This window comes from Lepus europaeus, chromosome 12, assembly GCF_033115175.1.
Source record: "Lepus europaeus isolate LE1 chromosome 12, mLepTim1.pri, whole genome shotgun sequence".
Classification (NCBI taxonomy): Eukaryota; Metazoa; Chordata; class Mammalia; order Lagomorpha; family Leporidae; genus Lepus; species Lepus europaeus.
The window spans coordinates 38,935,251-38,947,288 of record NC_084838.1 but is presented as its reverse complement, the minus strand read 5'-3'; the positions used below and the strand labels follow the sequence as shown (position 1 = coordinate 38,947,288).

The following is a 12,038-nucleotide window of genomic DNA, read 5'->3' as shown; positions in this document are numbered from 1 at the left end:
TAGAGCAGCCAGGACTCAAACTGGTGCCCATATAGGATGCCAATACTGCAGGCAGAGGCTTAACCTTCTATGCCACAATGCTGGTCTTTTTTTTTTTTTTTTTAGATAATAAATCTTGAAGAAGGAGGAGGAAGAGGAGGAGGAGTTGGAGGAGGAGAAAGAAGGAGGAGGAAGAAGAAAGAAAGAGAGAGAGAAAGGAAGGAAAGAAGAAGAAGGAAGGAAGGAAGGAAGGAAGGAAGGAAGGAAGGAAGGAAGAAGGAAGGAAGGAAGGAAGGAAGGAAGGAAGGAAGGAAGGAAGGAAGAAGGGAGGGAGGGAGGGAGGGAGGGAGACAGAAAGACACTGTGGCCTAGCTGATAAAGCCACCACTTGTGGAGCTCCAGTTTGAGTTCTGGCTGCTCCACTTCTGATCCAGTTCCCTGTTAATGCACCTGAGAAAGCAGAAAATGGCCCAAGCCCTTTGACCCCTGTATCCACTTGGGAGACTTGGAAGAAGCTCCTGGCTCCTAGCTTCCGATTGGTCCAACTCTGGCTCTTGCAGGCATTTGGGGAATGAACCAGCAGATGGAAGATTTCTCTCTCTCTCTCCCTGTAACTCTGCCTTTCAAATAAATAAATAATTTTAAAAATTATTTGCATGAACAAAAGCCATCCACAGGGGTTGGCACTGTGAAGTAGTGGGTTAAGCTGCTACTTGCAATGCTGGCATCCCATATTGGAGTGCCAGTTCCAGTTGTGGATACTATGCTTCATGTTCAGCTTCCTGTTAATGCACCTGGGAAGGCAGCAGATGGTCCAAGTGCTTGAGTGCCTGCCACCATGTGGGAGACCAGGTTGGAGACTTTGGCTCTTGACGTTAGCCTGCCCCAGATCTGGCTATTATTGAGGAATAAACCAGCAAATGGAAAGTCTCTTTATCTGTTTCTTCTTCTCTCTCTGTCACTCTTTCTAATAAATAAATAAATCTTTAAAAAAAATAAAATAAAAGGATAGGGGCCAGTGTTGTGGCACAGTGGGTTAAGTCACCACCTGCAATGCCGGCATCCCATATGAGCACCAGTTCAAGTCCCACTTCCAGTCTAGCTCCCTACTAACGCATCTGGGAAAGCAGAGGAAGTTGGCCTAAGTGTTTAGGCCCCTGTCACCCACATGGGAGACTCAGATGGAGTTCACGGCTACTGGCTTCTGCCTGGTTCAGACCGACTGTTGCAACCATTTGGGGAGTGAACTAGCAGATGGATGATTCTCTTTCTCTCTCTCTTTCTCCTCCCCCCGCCCCCCACAACACTACTTTTCACATACATAAACTAAATCTTTTGTTAAAAAGAAAATAATGGATAATGGCTGAACATACCGATGAGTAAGTGGAGATGAAGATGTGAAAAGATAGAGGAAAGATGGAAGAAGGGAAAATGCGCTGAGGAAGAGAGAAAGATGGGTGGACACCACATGCTACTTCAGGCTTTGATGTGGAGCTTCTAAAACTGGAATGACAGGAATGGCCTCCTCCCTTGGCTCCCTGTTCTTAGATCTGCTGTGGAGAGCGTCTGGTGCTCCAGACCCATGCATGGGAATCCATCTGGAACACTGCCGGTGATTCCACTGCAAACTCTGTACAAACATCTGCCAGACTGTGTTCTGTCACTCACAGCCCCATTTCCTCTTTCCCTCCTTATATGTGTGTCCCCCTAAATGATACTCCATGCTCAAGTGACTTATTTTATTCTCATTTTGGGGTGAAGATTCTGTTTCAGTCTTGGATCTAGGGTTCCAGTTAGGACGTGGTCAGGTATCAACAGCACAAGTGATGGGTTACCTCTAGAGCAGGAGTTAGTGTTGGAGGGATAAGGTGGAAAAAAAAAGATGATGAATGGGTATTTAGACACATGAATGGATCTATAGATGTAAACATGGGTAGGTGGATGGATGGATGGACGGACAGATGGATAGATGAAGAAAAATACAGGTCTACAAATCATATACTCTAGGGCTGGGAGTAGAAAACAGAATACCATCCCAATATAGTCTCTCCTGAAAGATCTTCTTTTCTGGTCTCATAGGTCAAGTCTTGCATGGAAATTCCATGTATAGTCTTTGACCAACCTAGTACTCTCCCTTTCTCACTTTAGTTCTCAAAAATAACTGTAGAGGCCGGCGCCGTGGCTTAACAGGCTAATCCTCAGCCTTGCGGCGCCAGCACACCGGGTTCTAGTCCCGGTCGGGGCGGCAGATTCTATCCCGGTTGCCCCTCTTCCAGGCCAGCTCTCTGCTATGGCCCGGGAAAGCAATGGAGGATGGCCCAAGTGTAGTGGAATGAGAAGGCCATGCCAAGGTGGCCACTGGCAAGCGAGCGTCAGTTAGTCAGGAACCTGAAATCTTGGAACATACAGTCTGCTACAGGTATCCCATACAACCCACAGGGACAGGCAATTATTGAAAGAACTCATAGGACGATTAAAGATCTCTTACAAAGGCAAAAAAATAATCATATACCCTCAGACCCACAGCTTGCTTTGACTGAGGTCCTTTTCACTATCAATTTTCTTACTTTTGATTCCCAAGGGATCAGCCCAGCTTATAAACACTGGGGATCCTTTCCATCCCAGACCCCAGCCCCTATGGTTAGATGGAAAGACCCCCTGACAGGAGAATGGAAAGGACCACACCCCCTGCTAACCAAAGGTCGAGGATATGCTTGTGTCTTTCCAGAGAATGCAGAACAGCCCATTTGGGTACCAGCCAGAAACATCAAGCCTGCAACTGACAGCCAACCAGAACCAGCTGAACAAGACCAAGACTCCACCTTGTTAGCAGACGCTCCTGCCCTATCATCCTACCCTGAGAAACTGCCCAAAGCCATATCTGTTACTGTTGTGTACCCCACTAGCTCTGGTCAGCCACTCCAATGGCCCACAGCCTGTGTGCGGTCATGCCATTCCTGATAACCGTTATTCCTCATTCCTACCCCTATCTGAGCAAGCAATCCTGTGGTCTCTCGATTTGAGCACTGGTTAGTCAATGACGGGTAAGATCCCCTGGGGGACAACCTAAGACAGGCACAGCTGCGTACGGAGACCACATGGAAACGGGGTCAACAATGGTATGGCCAAGAATCATGCCTCCCATTGCTCAAAAATAAACGAAAAGGGGGAAATGTAGTGGAATGAGAAGGCCATGCCAAGGTGGCCACTGGCAAGCGAGCGTCAGTTAGTCAGGAATGGCTTTGAAACTGCCTGGCGACAGGCTGTGATTGGATGGATTTGAAACTGCCTGGTGACAGGCTGTGATTGGATGGCTCTGGAAACTGCCTGGCAACAGGCTGTGATTGGTTGGGGTATAGACCGCCCCTTGACCAGATTGGCTGGTCTTGGCTATATAAGCTTTGTATCAACTGTAATAAACGAGTCTGCAGGCTGCTCGCCTCAAGCCTGCTCTCACCGGACTCCCGGGGTCTGTGTGTTGACTCCGCGCCTCTTGCCCCCACCACGCTGCTCTTCTCAGAAACGAACCCACTGCTACATTGTAGAGAATTCAACGGCTACACCCAAGTCCTTGGGCCCTGTACCTGCATGGGAGACCAGGAGAAGCAGCTGGCTCCTGGCTTCAGATCAGCGTGGTGCGCCGGCCGCAGCGGCCATTGGAGGGTGAACCAACGGCAAAAAGGAAGACCTTTCTCTCTGTCTCTCTCTCTCACTATCCACTCTGCCTGTCAAAACAAAAACAAAAACAAAACTGTAGAATGTGTTGAGAATGGGACATCTTGAGTTAAGGGGGAACTGGCTGGAGAGTCCAGGCTAGAAACAGGATGTCAATGAAATCACATTCCCCTGGGGTGCAAAAGCCCCTCAGCTACTGTGCAAATAGAGATAGACAAGATTTTATCTGCCTATGGGTATGGGGCCATGTCTCACAATGAATCTCAACTGGCTGTTACTTGAGATTTGGATAATATTCTAGAATGAATGACTCACAGAACTCAGGAAGGTGCTATGCTTACTTTTTAAAAAATATTTATTATTCCCAGTCGGGGCACCGGATTCTGTCCCGGTTGCCCCTCTTCCAGGCCAGCTCTCTGCTGTGGCCAGGGAGTGCAGTGGAGGATGGCCCAAGTACTTGGGTCCTGCACCCCATGGGAGACCAGGATAAGCACGTGGCTCCTGCCATCGGATCAGCGCGGTGCGCCGGCCGCAGCACACCAGCCACGGCGGCCATTGAAGGGTGAACCAACGGCAAAAGGAAGACCTTTCTCTCTGTCTCTCTCTCTCACTGTCCACTCTGCCTGTCAAAAAATAAATAAAAAAATTAAAAAAAGAAAACAAGAAAAAATATTTATTATTTACTTTTTTGTTTATTTATTAGGCAGAGTTAGAGATAGAGGAAAAGAAATCTCCATCTACTGGTTCACTCCCCAGATGGCCTCAACAGTTGGGCTAGGCTAAAGCCAGAAGCCTGGAACTCCATCTGGGTCTCCCATATTGGTGGCAGGGGCCCAAGTACTTGGGCCATCTTCTTCTGCCTTCCTAGGTTCATTAGTGGGGAGCTAGATTGAAGTGGAGCAGCCTGGACTCAAACTGGTGTGCATATGTGATACTGGTGTTGCAGGTGGTGGCTTAACCCGCTGGGCAATGCTGGCCCCACTTACAATTTTTTATAAAGGATATATATCAGGAACAGCCAAATGAAGAGACACGTAGGATGAAGTCTGGAAGAGTCTCAAATGCAGATGTTTGTGCTGTCTCTCCCTCTCTGGGGAGACAGAGTGTGCCACCCTCCCAATACATCAATGTGTTCACAAACCAGGAGGTTCTATGAGCTTTGGTGTTCAGATTTTTTATTGTGATTTCATTATGTAGCCATGACTAAACTGTTGGTCACAGGTGAATGCAATCCCCAATCCTTCTCCACTCCCTAGAGGTTGTCATGCTGGCTCAACATCCCCACCTCCTAGACACATAGTTGGTCTTTCTGGTAACCAGCCTCCTTCTGGAGTCATCTGATCTCTCAGGCTGAACTCTGATGTGATCCAAGGGCCTAGGAAAGACACTCCCATTAGTGATGCTCCTTAATCTATGATGGGATTATATCTGGATGAATCCATTATAAATTGAAAATACACTTAATATAGTTAACCTACCAAACATCATAACTTAGCTGCCAGTACACTGTAGGGTATCAATTGTTCATCCTCATAAGACTACAACATTGCTGGCTGGGGAAAATTCAACTTAAAATACGGTTTCTACTGAAACTGTATTACTTTCTTCTCTCTCTTTTTTTAAGATGGATTGATTGATGGATTTGAGAGAGGCAGAGTTACAGGGAGGGAGGGAGAGAGAGAGACAAAGAGAGAGAGAATCTTCCATGTGCTGGTTCACTCCCCAGATGGCCACAATAGCCAGGGCTGGACTAGGCCAATGCCAGGAGCCTAGAACACCACCTAGGTCTCCCATTTGAGCCATCTACCATCACTTTCCCAGGTGCATCAACAGGGAGCTCTATTAGAAAAAGAGCAGCCAGGGCTCAAATACGGGATGCCAGTAAAGCAGGGGATGGCTTAACCCACTGTATCAGAACGTCAGTCCCATGTGTATGGTTTTCACATCATCAAAAGTCAAAAAACTGTGAGTCATTGTTAAGTTGGACCCTTCAAAAGCCAGGGGCCACCTGTACTTGGGAAATTCCAAATGTTTACAAAGTTTTCTCACAAACCAGCAACAAAAACCAGTCAAATTCTTTATTATACACCAGAAGAGAAGAAAAAGACCCAGATCTTTATTATATATCAGAAGGGAGGAAATTGCTAGACACAGATAATAAGGGAGCCATAAGTGGGAGATAACCACAAACTCATACACGTACATTCACAGGACCCCTCCCCACCCCTGCCCAGCATGCAGGGGCTTGCTCCCCAACAGGATAACTCCGGCTCAATCTCCCCCATCCCACCTTACACACAGTCTCACACACGTGGGTCTCCTGTACCCCCGCACACACCTGCTGCTCCCAGGGATTCTGCCCACTTATCCATCTCCATCCATCCCGTGGCCTCCTGTGTGGCAGTTCTCATCTTCTTACTGGACTGATTCGCTTGCCAGGAGGGGGTAAACTGGAGTAGGAGGAGAGGGGCCTAGAGGGACCAGCACATAGTTTCTAGGGAAGTCAGTGAAAAAACTGAGTCAACACTCAAGTCTGAGAATGAACCTGAGGCTGTACATGCAGCAAACGGCTGTGCCCCTCTGGTGACTAAGTTCCTGTGTGACGTTAGTGTACCTGCAGATTGTGGGTAACCCTAGGCAGTCTGCATGTGTCTGCCTGTGTGCTGTGGGCATGCCTGTGGCCTGAGCGAGTACCCAGGGTATGTAGATGAGCCTGTGCTCCAGGTGTTTCTCTATGATCCATGCCTGGCTGGTCTGGAAGCCTGTGGCTGCTCTTCTCTCTGTAAGCTCCGCCTCAACTGGTCTGGGTTTCCGGGGAAGAGGACAGTGCATGTGGGTGAAGGAGAGAGCAACACCAAAGCTAAGGCACTGGCCACAGAGGGCCTGAATCCCAGTCAGGGCTGTGGCCTTTCCACCCTTGAGTTAAGCTGGAACACTAACCCCCACCCCTCCCCAGCTCTGAGAGAGGCCAACAATTCTGAGAATTCTTGCTTCTTGATAAACTAACACCCAATTCCTGGGACATGTTTGGTGCCTTTTGCTATCTCTTCCTCCAAGACAGCTGCAGAGTTCTTTATCCCATAGGGGGGCGGTGGAGAGTGTCTAGGTTCTTCCCTCCCGATCACTTCCTCCATCATTCAGGCCACCACGCACCATCTTACCTCCCTTACCTTTGCCCAGTCCCTCCCACAAAAGAGCCCCTAGAACAGGTTCCCAGACATGGTCCACAGCTTCTGACCCTCACACAGGGCCCCCCAGGAAGCTGGGCTCCAGGACTCCCTTCTCTCTGCCTCCAGGTTCACCACACTGAGGGGTCTCCAGCTCTGTGCACCCCCAGAACAGCCCTGGGTGGGCCGCATCATTCGGAGACTGAAGCGAATCTCTGCCAAGGCAAGCCTGGCCCTCCCCAGCCCTGCCTCCTGCCTCCAAGCCCCTGGCCCCAGCTTCCTCCCCTGACCCTGCCTCTCCTTCCTCCCCAGGGCAAGCACCAGAGCAGCTAGCCCAGGACAACACCACAGGGGGCGCTGTGTCTCAGTGAGGATGTGAACCACCCCGGCCTGGGGTTGGAGGACTAGGAGGGAGGAGCAGGCTCCCAGCTCCCCTGCACCAAGCCAGAGCCAGCCAGGGCAGAGCCTGCAGTGTCAACGAGAGTGTGAACTCAAGCGACAAGGTGGTGTGTGAGGGCACAGCTTCTCCTCACCCAGACTGCAATGCTTCTAACAACGCCACTTGGCACTTAGGGATCTGTCTGCTGCCTGTACATGGCTCAAGCAGGGGAGGATGGACAGGAGAGGGAGAAACAGAGTGGAATGGGGGTCGGGGTGGGGAGGGCTAGCCATCCTTCAGCGTTCACCATGAGCAAACCTTCACCTCATTCATTTCTGGCCCCTCCCATAGTCAATCCACAAGGCTTTTTTCTCCCCTCCCCAGACCAAGTCTGGCTCTGCACCGAGCCTTGGCTGGGACATCAGAGGACTGGGCCAGCTATTTCCTGCTTCCTACCCCGAGTTCACTGCCCTTTATTGGCATTCCCGCAGCACCTTCCTCTTCCCCAAGCTACATTTAATGATGCGATTGTTCTCTTTTGACAACCTCCTGGGGTGGAAATCGTGCCTGGCTTCTTCACCGCTGCCTCTCCAAGTCCAGCTCAGTGACTGGCGCCTGGCACACACTCAGTAAACATTTGTGGACTGAATGATTGTAAAAAAAAAAAAAAAAAAAAAATCACAGGAAATGGAGCTCAGCCATGACCCTCTGGCCGCTCAGTGACTTGGCCAAGGTCACTCGGCCAACAGTTATTTCCATAGTCTGGCAATAAGTAGACTCCTACACAGGGTTCTCTCTGGGGGCCTATTCCTCCTCAGTCCAGGGTCACTCAAGCGGAGGGAGGCAGGCAAGCAAGGGCAACTGGCAGGGCAGAGACAGGGAGGAGTAGACGAGGATGGAGACGCGGAACGGGGAAACCAGTCCTGACCAAAGCCCTTTCTTGCTGCCTAGTCCACACAGTCCGACATCCCACTCTTCATAAAGCCCGCCTCTGCCCCGGTCGCCCTGGGCTCCACCTCCTAGCGGGAGCCCTTGACTCCGCCCCTTCCGGTGATAAGCAAACCCCACCCCCGGCGCGCGCCGGGGTCCCGGTGACGCACTGGTAACGGTCCGTTTCGGCGGTTGAGCCAGGGAGGGCGGGAGTTTAGGCTGCACCGACCCCCCTCAGCCCCCCTCCAGGTGACCCCAGCCCCTGAAACTCCTCACCCAGGGCCCCAAATCTCCCAGTCCCACGACTGCCAAACCACTCGCCCTAAATGCCTCAGGCCCCGGAGATGACCGACCTCCTAACCCATTAATCTCTGGTGCCCCCAAATCTTCTCATCCAGTCCCGACGTGGCTACTGAGGCTTCCCGGGGGGCACCTGCCTCAGATTACCTGAGAGCTAGTCAGACTCGTCCTGAAAAGGCCGGAGAAGGGGCCCTGGGGCTGGGGGGGCTCCTTGACCCAACCATGCCGCTCCCCAGGAGACGCTCGGAGCCCAGGACATGCCGGGATTGAGGAGATACGAGGTGGCGCTGGAGGCGGAGGAGGAGTGGGTGGAGGCGGGGTTCTGCGGAGGAGGAACCAGGAGGCTCCGGGTGGGGGAGGGTGCGAGCCGTCCGGGGGCGGGCGGGGCGGGGCCTTGAGGGGGCGTGGGCTACGAGGGAGCCGCCCTCGCCAGGCGGGGCGGAGCCTTGCCCGAGGGGCGGGGTCTGTGGGGGTCAGCCCCGCCCGCCCGGCCCTGCTCGGCCTTCTCTCTGCAGGATCTACTGGGGCTGTTTCTACTTTTTCCCCTGGCTGCGAATGTGGCGGAGAGAACGAAATGAGGGGGCTGCGGCGCTGCGGCCCCTCCTGAGTCCCAAAGGTCTGCCCATTCTCAAGGAGAGAGGAAACAGATGCCATCGCCGAATGATGAAATGACAAGTTTCAGGAAGATCATGTCAAGCTATTGTGGCCAATTTTTTGGAAAATATAATAAGCCTTGATTGTCTTTCCTCAATCATGGTTCATCCTGAGGAACTGGGCATGTTACATCCCTGAATTAAAGTTAGGATTCATCATATATTGCTGGTCAGAATGGGAAATGGTACAGTTACAGTGGAAAACTGTTGGTTCCTCAAAAAGTTAAACATGGCATTACCATTTGACCCAGCAATTACACTCTTATGTATATTCCCAAGAGCACTGAAAACAGGAGTTCAAGCAAAACTTTGTACATGAATATTCATTTAAACATCATTCATAATAGCTTAAAAGTAGAAATAATTCAAATTGCTATCAACTCATGAGTGGATTAAAGAAATGTAGTTTATCCATACGCTATTTATGTATGGTTTTCATGGAAGAATATCATTTGGCCATAAAAAGAAACATATACAGTAGGTTCCACAGCATGGATGAAACTTGAATACATTAAGCTACAGGAAAGAAGCCAGATGCAAAAGGCCATAAGTTATATGATTCTGTCTATGTGAAGTGTTCAGAATAGGACAGTTCATAGGAACAGAAAACAGTTACTGGTTCCCAGGGACTGGAAGGAAAATAGAATGGGAATCGAATGCCTAGTGACTGCAGTGTCATCCTTGTGGGGGTGAGATATAAAAATATTCTGGAATTATTGGTGATGGCTGCCCAGTGATATGAACATACTAAAACCCACTGATTTGCATACTATAAAATGGTTCAATGGTAGATCTTTCCTCAGCTTTTTAAAAAAGGTTTCAGTTGGCTAGGAAGCAGTGAGAGAGTGACAATTGGAAGCCAAATTTCTGTTTTAGGAAGAAGAGGAACCCCGTTGGCCTGAAAGAGTCTTTATTTCCCTTTACCTGCAAGGAGAACAGGAAGCAGCACCTGGCTCCTGGCTTCAGATCGGCGTAGCTCCGGGCGTTGCGGCCATTTGGGGACTGAACCAACGAAAGGAAGACCTTTCTCTCTGTCTCTCTCTCTGTCTGTAACTTTACCTGTCAAATAAATAAATAAAATCTTTATTTCCCTTTCATCGTTGCAATGTATCTTACTCTTGGTGTAAAATGTCAGGCTGACTTGTTTTTTCTTCCCACGTTTTAAAGATGTTACCCCAGTGTCCACCTGCTCACAAAGGTTTCAGTGAGACGTCTGCTGCAAACCTTCTCTTTGTTCCTCTTTATGTATGTTACCTTTTGTTCTCAAGCTGCCTGCAGGATCTTCTCTTTGCCTTTGGTTCTGAGCATTTCAAATATGAAAAGTCTAGATGTCTTTTTAGCTGTTCACATTGCTCAGTATTCCCTGAGCTTCCTGTCTTGGTTTGGGAGCTGTCATTAATTTTGAAATTCGGCCATTTTTTTCTTCCAATATTTCTATTGTCCACTCTCTTTGTCTCCTGGATGTCAATTGCATATATATTATACTGTTTAATATTATGTTATAGCTCCTTTAAACTTCCTGTATTATAAATAGTTCATATATATATACATATACATGTATCACATCTGAGTCTGATTCTGTTCATTGCTTACTAGCGTGTTTTTTCTTGCTCTTTACATGCCTTGTAATATATTTTATTGAAAGATAAGACAGGCACCACTATTAGGTTAGTAAATACAGAGTTAAATATTCTAATGCCTAGAAATGACACCCCTTTCCTTTGTTAGGCCTTTAGCATGGCAGACTGAATCAATCTAGTTAGGAAGGGCAGGTGTTGGGCACAGCAGTTAAGACACCCACTTGGGACGCCAGCTCCTGACAGAAGAGTGCCTGGGTTTGCGTTCCCCACAACTCCATTTCGGTTTCCAGCTTCCTGTCAACGTTTATCCTGGGAAGGCAACACAATGATGGCTCAAGTTCTTAGGTCCCTGCCACCAACACAGGAGACCTGGACTGAGATTTGGATGCCTGGTACAGCCCTAGTGTTGCAGGCATCTGGAGAGTGCGAAGTGGAAGGAAGATCTGTCTGTGTCTCTACCTTTCAAATAAATTAAAAACAAAAACAAAAAACCTGATGCTGAATCAGAAAAACTGAGAACACCCCTCACACACACTCCCAACAACAACAACAGCTAGCATTGCGTAACAGCAGCAGTCCATTGCTGAAGTAGCATCAAGAGCATGGAGGAAGGCACAGGCACCAGGGGAACGTGCTGAGGGTGGAGCAGGCACTGAGAAAACCTCTGGAAACCACTCTCCACCACAGGCACAATGGTTGTGCTACAGAAACTCGCTAGCTGCTGCACACTGACAGCAACCTGGCAAGAATAAAACTCGTTTATTTTCTTAACAATTTGACACTCTTGTTTATGGCGTCAGTAATCTCCCTAGGCTCTAGTCATGAGTTGCCAAGGCTATGGAAGCCTTTTGAGTTTGCCGACTTCGATCTTATTTAGACAAGGTCGTAGTCAAAGTGGAAGTTCTCTCCTCCCTTCAGAGAAAGGTACCTCCTTCTTTGATGGCCTGTTCTTTCTACTGGGATCTCATGCACAGAGATCTTTCATTTAGGTCCTCTTTTTTTTTTTTTTTGCCAGAGTGTCTTGGCTTTCCGTGCCTAAAATACTCTCATGGGCTCTTCAGCCAGATCCAATTGCCTTATTTTCATTTTATTTGAAAGGCAGAGACAGACAGAAATATTCCGTCCACTGAGTACCTGAAGAATTGGGACATTTTTTATACCTTCTTTTTTTAAAGATTTATTTATTTTTTTGAAAGTCAGAGTTACATAGAGAGTGGAGAAGCAAAGAGAGAGAGAGAGAGAGAGAGAGAGAGAGAGAGAGAGAGAGAGGTGTCTTCCAACCTCTGGTTCACTCCCCAATTGGCCGCAATGGCCAGAGCTGTGGCGATCTGAAGGAAGGAGCCAGGAGCCTCCTCTGGGTCTCCCACACAGGTGC

At 49.0% G+C, this 12,038-nt stretch overlaps 1 long non-coding RNA gene and 1 pseudogene across 1 annotated transcript; one reads left to right on the top strand and one right to left on the bottom strand.

Moving 5' to 3' along the window:
• The window catches only part of LOC133771721 (olfactory receptor 13C7-like), a 111,859-nt pseudogene extending 103,128 nt beyond the window's left edge, over window positions 1-8,731 (bottom strand).
• LOC133771725 (uncharacterized) lies at window positions 8,289-10,178 on the top strand. Its single transcript, XR_009867615.1, has 3 exons — window positions 8,289-8,379; window positions 8,667-8,734; window positions 9,960-10,178. It is a non-coding gene; the product is annotated as an uncharacterized LOC133771725 (long non-coding RNA).
• The last annotated feature ends 1,860 nt before the right edge of the window (window positions 10,179-12,038 follow it).